This window comes from Amblyomma maculatum, chromosome 10 (genome assembly GCF_055883805.1).
Source record: "Amblyomma maculatum isolate TAMU_Amacu chromosome 10, ASM5588380v1, whole genome shotgun sequence".
In the NCBI taxonomy this organism is placed as follows: domain Eukaryota; kingdom Metazoa; phylum Arthropoda; class Arachnida; order Ixodida; family Ixodidae; genus Amblyomma; species Amblyomma maculatum.
In genome coordinates this window covers 148,517,099-148,523,098 of record NC_139353.1, presented here as the reverse complement: position 1 = coordinate 148,523,098, position 6,000 = coordinate 148,517,099, and the positions used below count along the sequence as shown (strand labels likewise).

At 43.1% G+C, this 6,000-nt stretch overlaps 1 protein-coding gene across 1 annotated transcript in view; it reads left to right on the top strand.

Moving 5' to 3' along the window:
• The first annotated feature begins 3,056 nt into the window (after positions 1-3,056).
• LOC146177690 (uncharacterized) overlaps positions 3,057-6,000 on the top strand; it is a 104,053-nt gene continuing 101,109 nt past the window's right edge. The window contains exon 1 of the mRNA XM_084580533.1: positions 3,057-3,362. The gene's annotated coding sequence lies outside the window, so the exon portion shown is untranslated. The remainder of the gene's footprint in view (positions 3,363-6,000) is intronic.

The following is a 6,000-nucleotide window of genomic DNA, read 5'->3' as shown; positions in this document are numbered from 1 at the left end:
CAAATAACCTGGGAATACGTGAAATCTCTGGAGGACTTCAGCAGGATGTGGGAGAAGAGCGAAGAGCTTTCCATGGCTCTGGCTGTAGAGACACTGTCGAAGAAAGATCCCCATGACATTCCTTTTACTGATGAGGATGAGCGCGCCGTGGGCATCGCAATCTCATTGGATGAATCCAGCGCATACGTTCTTCCTCTAGGCAAGTGCATATTACTTGTGGCAAGATGTTCAAAACGTTAGAGATTGCTTCCACTTCCAAGCGTCATGGAACGAGAGCGTATTCCCGTTGTTCCACCCCACCTGCATCCTGTCTTGAAATATGATGATGCAGGTCGCGGATGCAGGTCGCTGATAGGGACGCCTGTTATAACGGCTGTCTTTTGAAGCGATGTGCACATGCATGCGCTGTTTTGTATTGCCGTAATTTTAGTATTTCGACAAATGGGTTAGCAAGCTTCTTAAATATTAGTAATAAAAGCAAGCTATGAATGAAAACCCATAATGTAAGCGTCGTCACGGGATTAGTATGGCAATGAACTCGGAGGCATGCGGTGGATTATTTCCAAGATGTTGAGAACTTCAGCCCCACCCCAGTGCCACCGCGGCGAATAATAAGACGGTTGCGGAATGCAGGCAGGAAAAAACGATTTACATATTTTAGTGACCGGACATGCATAAAACCTTTCCTTACTGAAATAACAAAAACCGGTGCCAAAAACAAGTAAATAAGCGTATGCGACATGACAGCCCATCAAGAATTCCCGCTCGCGCTGCTACAGCCTTGCTTTGAAATGTTTTACAACGAAGAAAGGGTTCCCTTGCACTCCCGGTTGTATCAAAATAAGTTTTTTTCTATACGTTCTAATTTAGAGAAAAAAAAAACACTACAGGGCTCAATTAAATCTTCTACGAATGTGAAGGCCAAATACTGGCTGGACGTTTCAATAAACTATTATTTCACACTTCAACTTCGAACTCTGCCAGTAGACACTTCAATCACGAAAGCTTATGACTGAGCAACACGTGAGCGAAAAAGATGGTGACGTGAAGAGGCGGTGCCGCGAAAGCCATCATCGTTCGTTCTCTGCGTCGCCTAATACAGAAGATGCATGCTCGCGAAGGCGCGAAACCAACGGCAACTCGAAACGGCGACGAAGCTTTGTGCTGCTGGCATATAGCACACCGCACATTTACATGCAAATACAACAGCAGTCATAACAATTGTTAGAATTGAAGCGATTTGCGACAACACGCAAATTAAAATGCAACATGAAACACACCGTATTGAATCGGAAGTGTATTTAACACGTGTTGTTAGCACGTAGTCACGTAACCTCTTGTTTTGTTGTAACTAGCCGCCCGGCGAATGGGCAAGACGCATTCTGGTCTAATACATGTGCCATTTTGTCTCAGGTCATCATCATCATGACGCTACCACTGTGCCGCGTTCCATCAACTACAGCGGCTTTAATTAATTTTTGTTATCAATTGACTGGATTTTCAATAATTTTTTTTTATCAATTGACTGGCCAATGAAAGGCCAGTAATTTGATAAAAAATTATAGAAAGGCCAGTAAATTGATAAAAAAAATGAATAAATGCTTTTGCCTGACAATGACTGGTCATGGTTATGCTCCATTTCGGTACCGTCACTGTTAGTATAATATTGTAACAGCGCGGAAGAGAACGAAGTGCGGCGCGAGCGCGTGGAAATCTCAGACTTCTTTCTTTTTGTGGCATATTCGTGGCTCTAGGGTTATCACGGCGTAACCTGCTATTATCCTGAGTTCCATAAACATTTTTGCTAACTTAACAATTATGTATACGAATAAAACTTCCGGTACTTGGCGCCAAGCCGCATCTGAGTGGGTTCGGTTCTTGCAGATTCGCCGTCGAAGGTCCCAATGGACCCGCTTGCACTCGGCAGCGTTACCTAGATGTTCGTCGAGTCCTTGGTCGTTCCCCATCGTTTGTATAGAGCGCAAAATTTACGCGGCAAAGCATAATGTACAATCACGATGCAGCACTTAAAAAAAAAAAAAAAAACGCGCGGTAGGTACTGACATATGCTGAGCATTCATGTTATTGGCTTATCGCGCGTGTACTTCCTCGCAAGAGCGAGATTGTCTATTTCGGCAAACACAAGCGACGAGGTAGGCGACACATCTATTTATCTATTTAATCTGCTCACAGCGCCAAGCCGCAATCTCCTTCGCGCTACGCTTGCCCTCGTCGCGTTCTCATTTGCGCGAGTTTTCGCTTACCTGTTACCCACCCTTACATTTACCTTGTTCATTTAGTGACGGCGGCTAAGACGTGCGCCATTTTGAGCTTTTCTAGCCTCTTTCGCAGTGGCGCAGTTTCTATGCATTGCTCGGCCGCGACCAGGGCCTGACGGGAACGAAGCCCTCAGGCCGCGCGGCGACAAGGCGGGTAATCACGCTGCTGCCGCCGTTGAAGTATGTTTCTAGCGATGAAGCCCTACGGCGCTACCTCTGACATTTCCCTCTTTCCCAGCATTCCGAACACCTTCCTGTGTCGTCAAGGTAGATAAGGAAAATTATGAACTCGTTTTCAGAAAGCCGGCGTCGGAATGCTTTCTATGGAATAAAGAAAAAAAAATCGGCTAGAGTGGTAGTAGTTAGCGCGCTCGGCTGGGCCTGGCAGGATGGTAGTTTCAATTCTGGCCTGAACATGATTATATTATTTTTTATTCGCTTATTTTGTGTACCCCACGATGTGATCTTAAAACAACTAATTTAAGGCTTTCGCTTTAACAAGCGGCAACTTATTTCTGATGAAGCGTACGTCATGCTTGCAGCGCACAGAGCCACCACCAGACAATTCGGCTGTTTAAATTGTTTACGAATAATGCTATTTTGGCGGTGGTTTCTGGTATTTTATGTACAACGGTCATAAAAACGGCAGTGTTCTAGAAAAACAGTGCATTTGCTAGGGTCAACAGCCGGCATTAAATTATATTACGTATGGTTATATAGTTCAAACAATTATATCGCTTACTAGGTATGTTTTTTGCTTACATGCGTTCTCGTACGCAGAGAATGTGAATCCTGAAGATTTGAAGATATTGACCAAGTCGAAAGGGAAGGTGATCATCATTCCAGACCTTTTGCGGGCCCAGCGTTTCCTGGCCAAGCCCCTGAGCCTCGACACAATTGAATGTGACTGGAAAGAGCCGCTGCTGCCTCAGTGGCTTCTGGACCCAGATAAAATAGCAATAAGTGAAAAGGACAAAAGAAAATTTAAAAAACAAAAAATTACGGTGGTGTCCATTCCATACAGAGCCAGGTTTGAGAAGCTACTGGAAGGCCGCGATCAAGACCTCAAGTCCCTGTTCGAAGGTATGGAAACATAAAAGAAGGGGAGAAGCATTATTTCATTCAAGTGTGGTTGTAATGAAACTGAGCATCACCCGAGACGTTCTGGCTAGGTGCGCCTAAGGTGGTAATAAATCTTTGAATTGATCTTCCTACTTTATAAAACATGGCCGACCGTATACTGCGTAGTGCAACGTGCTTTCGTTGAATCCCCCTAGCTGTATTTGTATAAGCGTGGCGGCTACTCCCCCGACAATGCAAAATATCCTTAAATGTGTAGAGAATTTTAATGTCGCGTCTAAGCGGTGTTCCAGACGTTTTGCCGTTCTGCCGTCTAAATTTATGTGGTTGGCTGGAAGAAGAGAAACACTTGCGACTACATAATTTCTTCTGGTACCGATTGTCTTCGCAACGTAGTAGAGTGCAGGACGTGTCGCTGCCGAGACAGCGCTATGCTGCTGGTGTGCAGTTTCAAGGCATAACACGAAGCAAGACAAGTGCTTATGTTTCAATACTGCCTCATCTTCGACCGATGCTCGAGGGCATACAACACTGGAACAATGTGGTATACAAGGCATTCACAGAATGCGTAAATAACTCGAACAAAGGTAAATACAAAATGGTAATCAGGTTAGGAACTGTAAAAATAAACAAAAACACTACAATGATGATCGAATATATAGTAGCCAGGTATATCATCACATTATTAGAAAATGGGAAACCATAAAAAATTGAGTTCCCTTCATGATAGCAATCCACGAATGCTTTGGGAGGCGTTTGAATGGTTCACCAAGAGTATTATTGATGACGTCATATGAATTCCAGCCGCAACGCAAACTGTGATAAATATTCTGCAGAATGATTGAAGGGTCTAGGCGGTTACACTCTCTGATGATGAGGCGGAAGTAGGAGTACATGAATGCGTCGTTCTGGCCTGAGTATTTTTTATAGCAGTCGCGTGTTTACGCCCTGCTGGTCGTAACTGCGAGAACGATATCTATTTATCTAGGTCTATCTTGTAGTAGCCATGAATCAGTTAAAACAAATCTTTTAGTTGTGCGAGTTGCGCTTTAGATGACAGCGCCGCTAGGCCCGAAATGGCTGCATGGTTAGTGGTGAACCAGTGGGCGCATATTTGTTATGAATAAATCCCAAAGCTTTACGCTGTACTTTTTCTAGGTTCTTTATACATTAGCCATTAGATGAAGAAACCAAACTGTGTCAGCGTACTCTAAAACTGGTCTAATGAAAGTATCGTAGGCAGGAAGCTTAGTTGACGTAGGTGAGAGGCGCAGACATCTGAGAAAAGGTGGTTTGCACAATGCTGTGAAGGTTATATTGGGAATGTGTGCGTCCCATCTGAGTTCAGAAGTTAGTGCGACACCCAAGTACTTGTGATGATGAACCTTCGTCACTATTTTGAAGTTTACATTGTATGTAAAGTCATAATGTCGCCATTTTCTTGTTACTGTTATGCAAGCTTATTTAGCTGTATTGATTGTCATTTGCCATTCTTTGCACCATTCGATTAGCTAGTCCAGAGAGTCAGTGAATGAAATATAATCTTCGTACGTGTTAATATATTTGTAGAGAATGCAGTCATCGGCGAAGAGTACGATTTAATAGACGATATTGCTGTTAATGTCGTTAATGAAACTTAAGAATAGTAGTGGTTCCAACAAGGACCTTTGAGGGACCCCTGATGTGACGGGCACTATAGCAGATTCCGTCTGCTGAAACAGTACGAATTGTCTCCAGTTTGTTAAGAAGTCTGAAATTATCCCATCACCGAAGAAACCTCGTAATTTTTCAAATGACATTCTATGGCTAACGCGGTCTAACTGTTCTGAAAAGTCGAACAGTATTACATCAGTCTAACTGCAGTTATTGATGTCAAGTGCAAGATCATGTACGACCTCTGTACGCTGTGTCATTTCAATTTTATTTTCAATTTTGTTTCCCATGGGGGTATATATGGTAAGGGCCGGAGGAAAAAAGCCAGAAATTGCGGCTTGACATGCCCCTCGGCCCTTACATTGCAAGGCATGCAGCAGGCAACATTCAAATTACTTACATAAGTATCATGCTTGATAGTCACCGGCGGAATCCATGCTGGTTTGGCGATAATAGATTGTGAGTATCAAAAAAGTTTTTTAGGTGCTTAAGTGATGATATGCTTGAGAATTTTACAAGTTGTACTAGTTAGATATATCGACTTGTAATTAGAGGGTAATGTGGGTGTCTCCGGCGTTATGTATCGGTATAATTGTGCTTTTTTCCGGTCGGTCGTGTAAGGATGATAATAAAACAAAAATATAAAATATCTGTCCTAAGTATTTTCTGCAACGCTCTGCGTATCGCTTCAGGAACTCGTTTGGTACACCGCATGATATTTTACTGCCGAGCGCGAGCATTGTATTAAAAATGCCCGATATGATTAAAGACTGGATATTTGATTGATACAGAATTCGTGTAGACTGCAATCATCTTTTGTGAATTTCGGGAGGAAAAAGTTATTGTACGCGTTGGCATTGTTAGCTCTTTCATCGTGAGAAAATTCGGTGTAAGGAGGAAGAAATTCTAGCATCTATGTGGGTTGTTCTTCAGGAAGTTAGGCAACGTTGCATAAAAATAGCGTTGTTTTGGTTTGCGTAGCTGTCTC